Source organism: Manis pentadactyla, chromosome 14 (assembly GCF_030020395.1).
Source record: "Manis pentadactyla isolate mManPen7 chromosome 14, mManPen7.hap1, whole genome shotgun sequence".
Classification (NCBI taxonomy): domain Eukaryota; kingdom Metazoa; phylum Chordata; class Mammalia; order Pholidota; family Manidae; genus Manis; species Manis pentadactyla.
This window is the reverse complement of record NC_080032.1, coordinates 90,088,874-90,104,418: the sequence shown is the minus strand read 5'-3', so window position 1 is coordinate 90,104,418 and position 15,545 is coordinate 90,088,874. Positions and strand designations below refer to the sequence as shown.

At 45.8% G+C, this 15,545-nt stretch overlaps 1 protein-coding gene across 2 annotated transcripts in view; it reads left to right on the top strand.

Annotated features, from left to right (window-relative positions):
• The window catches only part of NELL2 (neural EGFL like 2), a 265,794-nt gene that overhangs the window by 70,324 nt on the left and 179,925 nt on the right, over positions 1-15,545 (top strand). The window lies entirely within an intron of this gene.

The following is a 15,545-nucleotide window of genomic DNA, read 5'->3' as shown; positions in this document are numbered from 1 at the left end:
AGGCCAAGGCCAGGGAACGCTGCCGCTGTGCTACTGGACAGCGCTGCCCTTCAGTCCTTAAGAGGGCGTTCAAAATACAGCTATTTTTGTACAAAGGAGTAATAACACGAAAACTGGTGGTAAAGTGTGCAGCGCACAGACAGCGAGGTAATTGCGGTGCAAGCGTGCGTGTGCCCGAGGACCTGGGGAGGGGAGTGGGCGCGGGTGCGGGCTGCGTTTCCGGGGCATTTAGGTGCACCTGCTGCTCCGTCGCTTCCCGGCTCCCTATCGTATTGGACAAATCATTGAATTAGGTATTTTTCCAATTGTGTAGGTATGTGTGAAAAAATGGCCAAGATAAGTCCATTTGTACATATAAGAGGTATTTTCACTAAAGACAAATCAGCTAAGTTTTATTGGAGAGTTCATCAAGATAATCCTATAGGCTTCCCAAACACTCTCAGTAATTTTGTATTGTTTTCTTCATAAACTAGAAATGACATTTGGCCTCTTAACTTTTTAAATATTATAAAAACTGTTAAGTGTCAAATCAGTGAAAAAAAATACTGAACTGGCAAGATATTAATAAGCAGGAATAACTAATAGTACAGCCTTAAAATATTTACTGTTCATTAGTCAGCTGGTGGCATAGCTGGGCCTCCAGGAAAAGGCCGCGCAGCACCACGGGTCAGACGACGTCCCGAGGGTTCAGCCACCATGCTTCCCACTCCACAGTCCGGCGGGGTGTGAGTTGTTTGACACAATCATTATTCCTTCCTAACTGTAGTACAGCATCTTAAATAATGCATACATACAGTAAATGTTCAATCCATTCAAAATGATATAGAATAAAACATAAAGAGCTCCCTTCTTCTCCCAGAAGCACCTGGACCTGTGTCCTCCCAGAAGATTTTCAGTGGGTCTGCAAACATCGTAGGCTTTTCACACAGTAAATTAGATCATAAGTTTCTAGGACTTTTATCCTGGCAGTGTTTCTGGGTCAGCTCTCTCCCAGGCGCAGCTGTGTCGCCACAGCGTTTCTTCTTCCCTCTCAAAGGCCGTGTTGGTTGCTTCCAATCTATGCAGTTCTCCGGAAAAGCAGCGTTGAGGCTGTGTTTCGTGCGTCCTCATGGGGCAACGTTTTATGGCTTTGTGGGGAGAATTGCTGATGGTGGTGGAACTGCTGGGTCAAAGACGATGTCACTTAGATGTTGCCACATCACCCTACAGAGAGCTGCTTTGGGGTGCTTTTCCCCTTTAGTGAGGAGCACCAGGGGGCAGTACTGGGGGAAACCAACACTTTCCTGTTTCACGAGGTCTTTGAAAAGGGCATCAGGGGGCTTTTGTCCCAAGGAAGTTTTAGGAATATCAGTTCATGGGAGATCCTTTAATGGGAGAGATCCTGCAGAAACCTGGACTCTGTTGTTTACCACAAACAATTGTCTATTGAGTTCATAGGGAATTATTGTTCAAATTAATTGCTGTTCTGCATCTTCAGTAAATTCCATAGATGGCATAAGACTATATTTAATTTTTTTTGAAGTGGAAGTGGTTTTTCAGAAAACATAACATGGCATACTGCCCTTGGATTCTTGGCATTACGCTCTGCCTATTAAATCATGTTTTACTTTAGAATAATAGTACTCAGCCTCTAGTTCTTCACTCTGAATTGTAATTTCATTATTAAGATTCTTGAATAAATGTGTTTTGTGGATTTTATTATTTTTCATGCTCCATTACATTTTCTCAAAAGAATTTCTCTGCCTGTCCAATGACATTGCCTAAGTGGCCTAAAACTCACCAGAAGACAGCTTTATGCAGATCTGTCTGTAATAATAATTAAATCAAACTGTCTAGCACAATTCTAGGAGACTAAAAGCGGCACTCCTGAGGTGATCAGAAGGCTGGTCGTCCTTAGTAGTGTAAGGCTTTGAAACGATGAGAGAATTTCAGATTTATACCAAAGCAGAAGAGCTAACCCGAGATCATGTGAGACTCAAAAGAGAAGAAACATGCTTGCTTATCTTAGGCAGAAAATGCAGCTTCTTATCTATAGTGTTGTAGCTAATTGTTTTAACAATGAGCTTATTTTCTTCTCAATCGAGATCACGCGAAATGGCATTTTGAAATCAGAATAGGCAGAAATAAGATCTCTGCAATTTAAAGCATCTCAGAAGTTGATGTTGGCAATTATGTAGAGAGTAGTGGCTGGAAGACCATGTTGGTAAGAAAGGCAGACAGACACCATTTTCGTGTCCCTGGAAGAATAAAGGCCCAGCACCCACCATCCCCAGCGAGCAGCTCACTGCCTCACCCCCTCCCCAGCCACCCCATGCCTTGAATGCTGTACGCGACTGTGTTCTCTGGTGTGTATTTACAGACTGTATAGAATTGGCACAGACTGAAAATGAGATGGAGAAAACAATGATACAGGACTAAAGTGTGAGGAGGGCTCAGAAAGGAATTCCTTAGAGATGGCTGTGAGAGACTGCAATTCAGGCACATTTCCTTTTATGCAAAAGCTGGCCCCATCTCACAACTAAGGGTCAAAAATACATATGAAATCTAACTAACTATAACAAATACACATGACATTGCTCTAAGAAATCCTTCCCGGAGTTGGTGGTGGTAAGACGGGAGCTGCACCCAGCTGGGGAGCATGAAGCCCGTAGAATGTCTGCGCGTCCCGGCGGCACTGTGCTCCGGGGCACCCGCACCACACCCCAGGGCCCTGGCCTGGATCCTGCTGCTCGGTGGCAGCTGGTCCTGGTCACACCTTGTCACCCAGCTGCTGACATGTTGCCCCTACTTGGGCACTGGCTGCCCGCTCTCTAGGGTTGGGGTTTAAGCCACACGGTCACCCCAGGGTTTTTTAGGATTGGAGGTTCAGATTTGGGGTTTCTTGTCTGTTTCATGCTTTAGTTACATTGTTAATTTAGAATAATCATGGGCTTGCTGATTTAAGAATGGTCTTCCCTGTAGATATTATTTCAAATTGTAAAGACATGTCTTAAAAATACTTGTGTAACAAATTCAGCAACTCAGAAAATAATTTTAAGTCCACATAGCATAATAGATAACATACAGATATAACATGAGCTACTTTAGCAGTTGGCAGGTGGCACCAATGGTCCATGACATACACTTGTCATGTTACTGAGACCTGAATTTTTGTCCAACGGGCTTAGCTCTGTGCTTCTTAAATTTTAGTGGGAAAATGAATCACCTGGGGATTCTGTTAAACATGAAAATTATGATTCAGTGGCTCTGAAGTGAGGCTGTAGAGTTTGCATTCCCGACCGGCTCCTGGGTGACGCCGGCGTTCCTGGTAGGCAGGCCCTTTAGTTAGCAAAGACCGAGCTGGAGGTGTGGGTCCCCTCTGCCAGTCCTAACAGGGCTCTGCTGTTCTCCCGTGGATCTCAAGTGTGCAGTGGGTCCAGAGGATGTGTCTTAGGGTTTATGTTTTAAGCTGACATTTATTAAGTATTTTCTGAGTACGAGAACTTAATAGGGATCATGTCTCTTGCTTGTCATGATGACTTGGGATTTGCAGACAAGGACACCGGAGCTTGGGGATGGCTCCTCTGCTTGAGAGGACCTGGTTGGTAAGAGGGCAGCAACCCAGTTAGGAGGCAGCATTTGTCATGGACTGACCGTCACACATGATGTGTGATGTATTTCATTGGCGGAAGGAGAAAATCAGTTTGAATGGAGAAAAGTGTATGGTGTTCCAGAGATAGCAATCACCATATGTTCAAAAGATAGGTAAATACTTAGGAAATACAGTTTTATAACACTTATTTCTATAGGCAGTAAAGAGGAAATCAAATGGAAATTACCCACTATTCATTATGAAAATGAGGTGTCTAGGTTTATTATAGGAAGCGCATGTTTTCATTAATTTTTAGTACCTCAATATGAAATAGAAACAGTTGAATTCTGCTGCTTCAGGAAAAGACATTTCAGAAGCACATGTCTTCTGGTTGGATTTTTACTTGATTTTGGTAAAAAGAAAAACAGGTAGGCAAAGCACATTGAATTAAAACTTAAAAGTATCTACTGGAAAGGTCAAGACCTACCTAGATGATGAACTGAAATTCTTGAAAGTCAGTGATCATGAAGAATTCTTCCTCTTTGGCTCCAAAATCTTTCTCTCTCTCTTTTTTTTTAAGTTTTCTTTGCATTTACATTAGGTGAGGTCTCTTTCTAAATACTCTGGTGGAATAACTTGTATCAGTCTGGCTTCCAGGCTTTAGGAGCTTGCTACAGTCTCATAAGATATGTAGTTTTGGTTCATGCCAGGTGGCTCTGCGAGATGGATTGTGCTGTCTCAGCATTAAATTAAGCTGTTCCCATCCAACTGGTGACTATGCATGTCCCACGTGCATTGAAGACTGATTTTTTATTATAGGTCTTGTAAGAATAAGATTAATAAAAGCAACCCAGTACTAGAAAACTTCAGGGCAATTCGTTTTCCACAACCTTAAATTCCCTTTTCTCCTTTGCAATTGTTCCCATTAATCCATGACTTTAGAAATGTCCCCTGTGCCTCCTGTCTGGGGGTCACTTCCAAGGTGGTATCTGGAGGAGTTAGTGAGCCCGCATAAATCTATTGCCCCGTGCTGAAAGTGAGGGTGTGCAGAGGGCCCTGAATATTCTCTCAGGGCTAATCTGGCCTAGTCATGCCTCTCTGACCATTTTCAGGTCCTAGATTATTGTAGCATAATTTGTGACAAGACATGAGACATGGACTTTCTGTTTTTTTGCCTGAGTCGTCATTGTTAGATTTGGAGAACTCACTTTTTATTGTATTTGGAGGAAGAGAAAAAAATGCAGTGGGTAACCCATTCATTTCCCACTGTTTTATGGATAAGCATCATGTTTTTAAACCAATAAAAGATTGAGCTTTTCTGATCATGAATCGGGTCCTCTTACAGCAAGTTTTCTGTATATGCTTCTTCCTGTAGTATACCTCCAGTGCTTCTCAGGCCCCGAACCTCTGAAAGGTCACTTTTATTTGCTGGTTGGGAAAAAGGGAGGGAACGGGCTAGGATAGAACAAGATGGACATTGTACTTGTTCACTGATCTGTTAATGTCCTTTCAAACCACGATTCCTAAAAGCCGAGGGACTTAGAGCCGGGCAGACAATCAGTGGAATCTAAGAATTGGATTAACTGTCCTGGCTGGGTGGGCCGTGTGCCTGGGAAGACATGTAGGAGCTGGAGAGCTTGGGATAATCCTAGAAATAGCAGTACGTGATGATCATTCAATGCAATATATACAGAAATTGAGTGAAATAAAGATGAAATTGTGTGTCTTAACCACTGAGGCTCTTCCTGTATTTGTCATTCATTTGAAAAATAGCTATTAAGCAACTCCTATGAATTAGTCTCTGCTAGACACTGGGGATATAGTGATGAACAAAATAAGATTGCCCTCAAAGACGTAATAATCAGGCCAGGAGACAGACATTAATCATATAGTGATCAAGTATGCAGTGCCATGTCGCATTAGTAAGATGTTGATAAAGTGCCTCTAATAAATGAAATTCGCCCAGCAGGCAGATCGGGGATGCATCCTTCAGAAAATGATGTTCGCATTGTGCTCTGATGCGCAATATCAGCCCACTAGTGAAGGGAAGAAGGGACATGTGCTCAGGCTGAGATGTGATGTGTAAAGGCCTTGTGTCAGGAGGCAGGGTGTGGTGAGGGACACTTGTGTGGCTGAGGTGTGTAGTCAAGGGCATGATGTCAGATGCAGCTGGGGAGGTAAGGAGGGGCCAGCTTAAGTTTTATTTTTATCTTTGAGAGATGGGATACAAGTTACCTATTGTAAGCAAGGCAAGTCTGTGTTTGCACATCCAGAGAAGAGATGGAAGTGATAGGAATTTAGATTCTGGAAGTGTTTTGAAGGTAGTGACAACAGATTTTCTGATGGCCTGATCTGGCTATGAGTAGAAGAGTAAGGGTGACGCCGGGTTTTGGGGTTGAGGAGGCGGAATGATGGAGCTGCTTCCCTAGGACAGGGGAGCTGCTAGTGAGCTGGCTTCGGGAGAGCGGCCAAGATCCGGAGTCCGGCTTCACTGTGCTCTGTTTGACACGAGAACCAGTCTTCCCCGTGGCGGGCAGAGCAGGTGTTTTGTGTATATGAGTCTGGAGTCTGGGACAAATGTCAGAAGTAGTGGTAAAGGTTGCTGAATTTTTTCACATGTATGTTTGTAATTTGTATTTATTTTTTAATTATTTGTTATGTGCATTGTCCACTTTAAAATTCAATTCTTTGTATTTCTGCTTCTTAATTTGTAAGAGTTCATTTTGTAAAAAAACATTGTTATATATGTTGCAGATATATTTTCATCATGTTATTTCTTTTATGTAGTGTTTTCCTACATAAAGATTTAAATTTCTATGTAATTGAATCTTAGTCATGCTAATAAGGGCTTTTCCTCTTTTCATTCATAAAAGCTGATAACCTCTGAATGGCCCTTCTTTTTTCATTTTAAGTTTAAATAATCTGGAATTTATTTTGGTGTGCATAAGATAATAGTTCTAATTAACTTTCTTTTGTCAAGCAAGTTGACCAATAATTCCAGTAATATTTGTTGAATAGTCTTTTTGTTTATGATTAACATGCCACTTTATCTTATGTTAAATACTTCTATATTTACATGTATTTGAGTTTATTTCTAGGATTTCTGTCATTTTCTACTAATCTGTCTCTTATGGTACTGATTCTAATATATTTTCATTATTGTAGCTCTCTAGTATGAGTTATCATCTAGGAGAACATTCCTATTTTAAAAAATATTTTATGTCATTTATATTTCCATATGACTTTTACATATTATGAGAATTATCTGTCCCTATGTGGTTTTAAAAGCTCAGTCATGTATGTATCTGATTTGGGTAATGTTTTTGAGATCGTTCTTTGATGGATACAATGCAAAAAGGTTTGTGGTTGTTCTTTGCTATTTTTTACGCATTAGCATGACACAGTTTGAGATTTGAGTTACCTCAGGGGTGGAGTAGTTTCGAGTGTTGACAAATTCAGGGGTGCTTCAGTAGTGAGAGACGGCAGCCCACCGTGTATGAGGAGGCAAGCAAACTTAGACTCTAGGTGGTGAACCCATTTTACGAAGGTCATTGGACGTTTCCTAAGGCAAACTGGAGAGGAAGGTTGCTTTCCAGGCTCTGAGGTCCCCAGGGACGCTGTGGCAGGGCGCTGGCGTGAATGCGGAGCGGGTAGTGGTGAGCGACGAGGTGGATGCCACAGCCGTCAGAGGAGGCGGTCCCTCCATGCGGAAGGACTGCAGCACTTTGTTAGGGGCGCTCCTTCCTACTGCAAGCACGCAGGCAGTGTGGGAAAGTGGAGAAACCCAGGTGAGCCGGTTTCAGAGAAGGAAGCTTTACCCTCATTGAAAACCCAAGCCCCAAGCAGAGCGCGGAACACAGGGCGCGCTTTGCGGGGGGCATATATGGACAGTGGTTGAAATGGACGATTACAAGCCCTGTGGGTCACCCCAAACTTAGTACCTAAAACAATAATTAGGCAGTTTATAAATCTGAACTGAGTTCACTTTTATTCTTTTAATCTTGATTTGGCTGGTGGCTGTTCTTGGCTGGGCTTGCTTATGCCTCTAGTTAGCTGGCAGGTTAGCTCAGCTGGCTGGCGTGTGATAGCCGCATTTTTGTGGCTAACTGAGCCTCTTTCCGTGTCTTTTTGCAACCCAGCTGGTGAGCCCAGGGTTGTTCATGTGGTGGTGGCAGATTTCTAAGTTCAAGCTTGCGAAGCCCGAGACCTAGGCCAGGAACTCAGACACTGTTACTTCTGTCCCGTTCTGGTGGCCAAGTCAAGTCACAAGGCCAGTACAGATGAAGGGGCACAATAACAGGAGTGGAAAACTTGCAGCCACTTTGACCATCTTCAACACCCCAGGAGGATGAGTCAGGGGGAAGGAATCCGGAGCAATGGGGGAGGAAGCAGAAGGGCTGTGCCTCGGCGCATCCCTGGTTCAGGTAGCAGGGCACACGTGAGAGGCGTGAAGTCTTACTTTTTGGACAGTCTTTCAAATAGAACAGAACAGAAATGTGGTTTGGTGCCTTTAACGAACACTAGCCCAGGAGGGCAGGGATCAGAAGTGGTTGATCCTAGGATTCCAATCTCAATGGGGAAATAGCCGTGGTCCTAGCTGAGTGGCAAGTATGGAGTGAGGCTTCTGAAGAAGCTCCGACCAGGCTTATAGAGAAGGAACTGAGTTATTCTGTTCCACACAAGGCAGGGCCTGTTTGTCACTTATCTCTGTATCTCCATCACTTGGCACAGTATCTGATGCAGTAGGTGCTCCCTAAGTGTTCACTGCATTGTTTATTGCATAAAGTGTTCCGTATTTGGACCCCTTTTCCAGGAATTTGTACTGTACTCCACCTCTTGTGTACATATTAGCAGGTTACCTACACACACCCAGCAGTAAGTTTTGATTATCATATTCATGCATCTTCTGCCAAAAGAATGATGGGTTATCCTTTCCTTCACTCTGTGCAGTTTACTCTTTCTCTGTTTTGAAGTGGGGCTTTAATAAAGCAAGTAACCAGGGATTATGTGTGGCAGCAATGGATAGAACTGATGGCATTTAGAAAAAGCATTCACCCCAAAATGAATAGAAAGAACTGTCTTTTTAAATTCCTTTACTTTGTCATGAATGGTGCAAGCTTTCTCTCAGGGCAAGTTAAAACCATTTTCTAATTTTGAGAACTTTGAGGATAAAAAAATTCCCCAAATAATCCAGTTGTCACAGATAACATATCAGGAAACTAAAAACATTTAACTGGAATAGTTTCTTTAGATAGTATTAAAAATGATGAGTTTCGTATATGCAGTATCCATGGTGGGCTTGCTCTCTGTGTGTATACATGCACATGAATATGTGTTTATACATATATCTCTCTATAGCAAAAGAGACCCTTTCCCTACATGAAAGAAAATATACTCTACCAGATGAACAAAGTATCACCATTTGTTTCCAGGCTACTCTACTGTATGAATACCTCCATAATTATTACATCAGGTTGAATCCAAAAAAAATAAGAATTTACATGTCAAACACAGAACATTGGTGGGATTTTGCATATATTGCTGAATTGTTCTCAAAGGTTTTACCAGTTCACATGTCAGTAACACAGGAGACTGCCTATTCCTGTGCACCAGTTCCAGCCCGAGATATCATTCTATTAAATGGAGAAGAGGTTCTGGTCTGATGTAGGTGGTGTCTGTGCAGTGTGAGGTGAGTGCAGTGAATGTGCATGAGAATGTATGTTCAGAGATTTTTTTTTTAAGATGGGAGGGATTAGGAATAGATAATACTTAAATGTTGATGTGTGTATCCATTACAGAGAGAGGGATAGAGAGGGACTGTGAATGAAAACAGAAGGGAAAAATTAATTGATGGCATAAATTGAACTTTGGGGTGAAGGTGGGGAGACAAACAGCGGCCACATAGCATGAGGACTTTCATGCAGTTTGACAGATGCGATGTCTACTCTAAGGCAGTAGGGAGCATTCGAAGGGCTTCAAGCAGCAGTGAAGTGCGGTGAAGCGTCCCCTTCTGGACAGGTGACTTTCCAGCAGTGTGGGAACTGGACTGAAAGAGGCAGGAGGGGATGTGGGGCTTCAGTTAGGAAACAAACCGCTAGTCCCATTGAGGGAGGTCACACTCCAGGGAGGATAATGGCCGTGGGACTGGAAAGAAGTGAATGGAATTGGATATGTAAGAAATAGAATTGATTGCTAATGGTGATTGGATTTCAGGGAATGAGAAAGAAATACCTGATTAATGCGTTTTACATTTAGGACTCCTAGGGTGGATGGAAGGCCCTGCGGCTTCCTGAGGCTGACGGAGCTGGAGGTCACGCAGCTGTGGGAGGAGCTTGGGAGTTCAGTGTGGGTCCTGCTCAGCTAGGGATGCCCGTGGGTGTTAAAGGGAAGATACTGAAGTTCGCTGCATAAATCCAAGGTTTAGAAGAAAGGTCTGAATGGGAGATAGAAATGTGGGTGTCATCTGTGTACGGATGATTGAAGCCATGGGAAGGGTTAGAGTCACTTAGAGGGAGAATACACAGAGAGGACATAAAGGCAAGGGGCAATCCTTGAAGCATCCTAACATTTAAAATCTGTAAGATGTGGATGAGCTTGTGAAGGAGTTTGAGAAAGAGTTGGCAGAGATTTGCCAGGAAAATCAGAGGTGTGTTTGTACCAGGGATGCCAGGAGAGAGTGTGGAGGGAGGCGGGAGGGACGCGTGACCCACAGGCGCCGAGAGGAAGGAGCAGTGAGACCTAACGTTTTCATCAGATTCCAAGAGCGGAGGCGACTGTCGTGGTGAGGGCACCTGTGGCGGGCCAGGAGGGAAGCCAGCTCAGGGTGGGCTCTGCACAGTGCGGGCGGGCAGGCGGCGATGCGCCTTCAGTGACTGGCTGTGAGTGGGAGGAGAAGGGGGCAGTTATTGGAAGTGTGTATGTTCGGTTCAGAGATTTTTTTTAAGGTGGGAGGGATTAGGAATAGATAATATTTAAATGTTGACGGTGTATCCATTACAGAGAGAGGGAAGAATAGAGAGGGATTGTGAATGAAAATAAAAGAGAGAAATTAATTGATGGCATAAATCGAACAGAAAAGATAGGGCTCAGAGCATAATCGGAGAGTTTTGCTTCTGCTGGGTGGAGAGACCCCTCCCGAGTAGGAACAGGAGGGAAGGGGGCAGCCCAGTGTACAGTTTTGGTGGGAAGCAAGTTGGAGCCGAGCCTGTATGTGACGGCCTTTATTTTCTCTGTGAAGTGGGACCCAAGGCGAATCACGGGGGACAAGGGGAGTCAGAGGCAGAAGAGAGGGGACGGAAGACAGCTGCCTGGGAAACGGGGTGAGGCGGCCAGAAACCTCTGAGGACCTGGTTAAGGTTGCTGAGTCTAAACTGAGCCTTTTACGCATCTGCTTATGACAAGCCAGGTGTGGGCATGAGGGCAGCGGACAGATGCACACCCGTGGTTGGGATTCTGCCTTCTGGAGGAAGCGGGGTACGGTGCTGGCCACGAGGGGCCACGCGGAGACTCAAGAGACTCGAGTGCGACAGGAACGAAAGCGAGGGCATGGAAGGCTGTTCAATTGACAGAAAATTCGTATGGACCAGGAAGCACTACTGAGGCTGAAGAATAAATGCGGTGGGAGGGGCCAAGGGAGGGCGTCGGAACGGGCGCCGCCGGCTGCCCAGGGGGGGCGGTCCCAGGGCGGCGGGAAGCTGCTGCGGGCAAAGCCGGGGTGCAGGGTGGCCCAGCGGCCCAGAGGCCGGGCTGCCGGGGGTGGGGGGGGCCCGTCACACGACGTCAGAATCTGCAGAATATCGCAGACCTCTGGGCGGGGGAGAAACGGACCCAGATTTCCAAGTCAGCAGTTAATGGGGGGAACGGGGGGCTGTCCTATGGCGCGTGTGTGCATGTCTATCTGTCTGTATGGACAGCAGGAAAGTTGGTGATGTGAACCCGCCAAGAGCAGATTTTCGTCCGTGTCGGTGGAGGGGTCCCCGCTGCCCTTCTGGCGCTGGAGACCGTGCACGTGTTATTTTGCCTGGGCCGCCGTAACAGTGCCCCTGGGCGGCTTGAACATGGGGCGTTCATCCTCCCTCCGTTCTGGAGGCCGGTGGCCGCCGAGGGGCCGGCAGGCCTGGCCCCCCCCGCGGCCTCTCGCCCTGTCCCCGTGCGTCCAAATTCCCTCCTCTTAGAAGGACACTAGTCAGTTGGATCACGGTCCACGCTAACGGCCTGATTTCATCCCCTCTTTAGAGGCTTTTTTTCCAAATACGGCCGCACTCTGAGGTCCCGGAGGTTCGAACTTCAACATGAGCATTCGGGTGGGGTGGACACAGGTCAGCCTGTAGCAAGTGAGGGGTGCACCGGTGCCCAGCATACAGCCGTGCCTGACAGGTCCGCAGGGGCGGGCGGTGTGTCTGTGTGGGAACTGGGTCCGGTACCGGCCGAAGGCCAGGGGTCAGAGCAGGGGGAGGCGTTGGACTGCGGAGGGCCCAGGCCGTTCTGCCGGGAGGAGACGGTCAGGTGCCAGAGGGGAACAGAGGGCATCACAGAGGCTGGCACCCAGGGGCAGTGGGGGAATGGAGTGCACCTGGCAGGGTCACTAAGGGGGTAAGAAAAGGGATGTTCGATTTCTTGCCGAGTTAGCTGTTCTCATAGTGTTGCCAGTAGGAAGTCCTGATGGCAAAATAGTGGGTTTTCTGTGCTTTTCACAGTATTTTACACTTACTTTCTGTTGCTAAGTGAGCAGAATTTTTTGCTCTGTTCTTTTCAATAGGTTATTATTTGCACATGGGAAGGCTATTGATTTTGTTCAGCTCATATTGTAACTCAATTATTGGCTCAAATAGTTTCTCAGGGAATCTCCTTTCCAGGCAGCCGTTCACGCCTTCTGTAAGCAGCAGTCCCGTCTCCTTTCTAACGCTCCTCCGATCGTATTAACTCTGCTCCCAGTGGTGACTCTGGAATCCTCGTCGTACGTGGGCCCACGGTGAGGACTGGGGACTCCGCTCTCAGAACATGTGTGCAGGAGTCTAGGTAAAATAACCCGAACTTGAGCCAGAGCTGGTGGCAGTGAACAGACAAAAGAAAAGAAACAGTTTCATACTCCATTGCCTTTTGACTGAACTCAAAGTCTGGAAGAGGAGAGCTTCACTGGGTAATAGAGGAACCCGGGGCTGCCTCTGAGTTCTCCTTGAAGTCTACAACCATTTCCTTATGGCAGATGTGTACCTTGGGACTGGGCCAAAGGCTTCATCACTTTAATACTTTTACCACAACTGCTGAATTGTACCTGGTTATACCAGCTGTATTCCCCGTTCCTCTCAACTCTGAGCATCGTCATCTTACATTTTGTTACATCCAAGGAGTGAAATGGCATCTTTGCTCCTTTATCACTTCTTAAACTGGCCTTGCCTCACTTGAGGTCTGACAAGTATTCTGTTAATTTTTCTCCTGGTATCATTTTAACATTTAAACAAATTTGTATGTGCTGTGAGGTAGGGAGCTGACTTTTCCCCCTCAAAGAGTGAACTAGTTTTTGTGACTCTAGATCGGTAGCATTTTAAAAGAGAGGAATGTGGCCTAGGAATTACATGTGAAGGGAATAGCATTAAACCAAAATTTATTCATTAGAAATATCAATTCAGTAGGGATAAATTTAATGAAAACATTCTTTAGGAGCCTATTAGGTGCAGACTCCTCACCATGACATGTAAAGCCCTCAACCAGTGATTGAAAAGTGGCAGCATGCAAGCTGCTTTAATACCAGCTCACATCTACTGGACGCTGGCTGTGTACCAGCCCTTGCCTCAGCCTTTTATATACGCCTGCTGTGTACATTGCTTCATCCCGTCCCTGAAGCAGTCCCCCGAGGAAAGCATCATTATACCCTGAGGAAACCGTGTAAAAGGTTCAGTGGTGCACGCCAGTCCTGTAGGCTAGTGCCGGGCCACTAGCCTCCTCGCCTCCCCAAAGGTACTGGGTGTCGTACCACCTGTGCGTCTTGTTTCCGTGCTTGGAGCCTCATACTCTGCACAGTTGGCGGGGAAGTCAGGGACGAGACAGTAGCAAACCAGCTGGATTCATCAGTTCTTCGGTCACCCTTCCAGTGACCATGTAACTCAGGGCCTCTTGCTCTGGGCAAGGGTGCAGGGCTGGGGTAAGAGGCAGAGTCCACTGGGCTCTGGGAGAAGAGCTGCCTCCCCCTGGGAGGAGAGGCATTACCCCAAAATGGGTTCTGGTGAGGTGAGGACGACAGTCCTGCAAGGAGCAGGCAGGTAAGGGACCTGAGGGGTGGGTGCTGTGGTCTCTGGGGCTGGTGGATCTGAGCTGAGACCAGGGAGGAGCCAGGGGTCCTGGGGGCCAGGGGGATGGGGCCAGCCATCCGCGGAGGTCTGGGCTCCATCAGTGGGGCTGGAGCGTGGGGTCGCTTGCTGGGGCCAAGGGAGGGTGTGCAGGTGAGGATGGCTGCCCGAGGAGGTGCAGCCAGGAGGGGGCGCAGCCAGGAGGGGGCGGGTGGCAACCACAGGCGCGCAGGGGTCAGCAAGTAGGCGAGCAGTGCTCAGAGAGCCGCGTGCTGGGCCGGGGTCCTGGGCGCGTTACTGGCCTCCGAGGATGCACGGACCTCGAGCGTGGGTTGGATCTGGAGACGCCCCATCGGATCCCGCTCCCCAGGGTCTTGGCCGTGCACCTTCATCCGGCTCACTGGGTTTTCTCTCTGTCCTTTGCTGGGAGCTTAGATGAGATACTGCGTTACCTCCGGGAGAGTCAGCCCTGGTTAGACGGTGCTGTCGCCATGGTGACTAGGTACTGGGTAATGCTCTAGATAATGTATGTGGAATAACTTTATATGAGTATGAAAAACTAGGTTTGAGGCACTGGTGATGTTGATAGAATGAAGTTCCTTGTCTTTTCTGCACTACTTTCTAATTACAGAAACTTCTGTACTAATTTTATAATTGAGACACTTACATAGTAGTGTTTTGCAGAAATGTGTGGTAAGCAAGATGGTTGTGTTACCTTTTTACTAAAACGTTTAAATTGAAGTCTTTGATAATGCAGTGTAATGGAAGCTCAGAATAATTAAATTCTGTACTTTTATGGTAAAATTGCAAGTTTATGTATTTCAAATTTTGATGAACTCATTATTTTCACCTTGAGTTTCAGTAAATTAAGGAAGAGTTGCTTCAAAGTTGGAGTAATGTTTTTATAATGTATAGCTTTGAAATTATGAATTCAAACATATAGAAAAATATGAAATAATATCTTCTCTGCAGATATAAATATTTAATCTTATCAGTTTGCTGATTTTGTGTTTTACAGATTTATTTCTTGAAAACAAAACTGAATTTAAACATGTAGTTAATAGCTAATTTTAATGAGCATTTTAAGAAGGAAGGTAAAGTGGGCTTCACATTTCCAGTGAGATACATGTGGAATATAGTCATCTCAGAGGCTCATGATGGTTCCAGCGCCTGAGCCACTCCCTTGAGGCCATCAGGGTCTCTATTGAAGATGGAATATGCAGAATAACATATAATTGAATGGAAACATGTCTAAGTTGGTCTTTGAAAGTCCGTGAAGAAAAAGTGACTTATCCAGAACCAGGACAATATCAATATGCCTGCTATTCCTTCCTTCCCCCTCCTGCTTAATCTGGAATCGTGTTTTATTTCCTATTACCCTACCACTCATCCCCTAATGACCCCGTTTTCTGACTGGTCCTCTCTGACCTACACAGAAGTCTGCTTAAGCATTTGATGAATTCTTTATGAAATTCTGTGGTAATTGAATCTGCTCGGTGAGGTCCCTTTCTGAGCTTTGTTCCATCCTGACTTTAAGGCGGGAAGACTGTTGCCGAGCACTGATTTGCATTCCCGCTCCTGTGCACAGTATTTTAGGCGGACCCCGAGCATTGCCCCCTCTCCCTTCATCATCTGTCTTGCTGTGATTTTCCCTTGGTGTCAGAGATGCAGAGATACAGTCGTGCCGT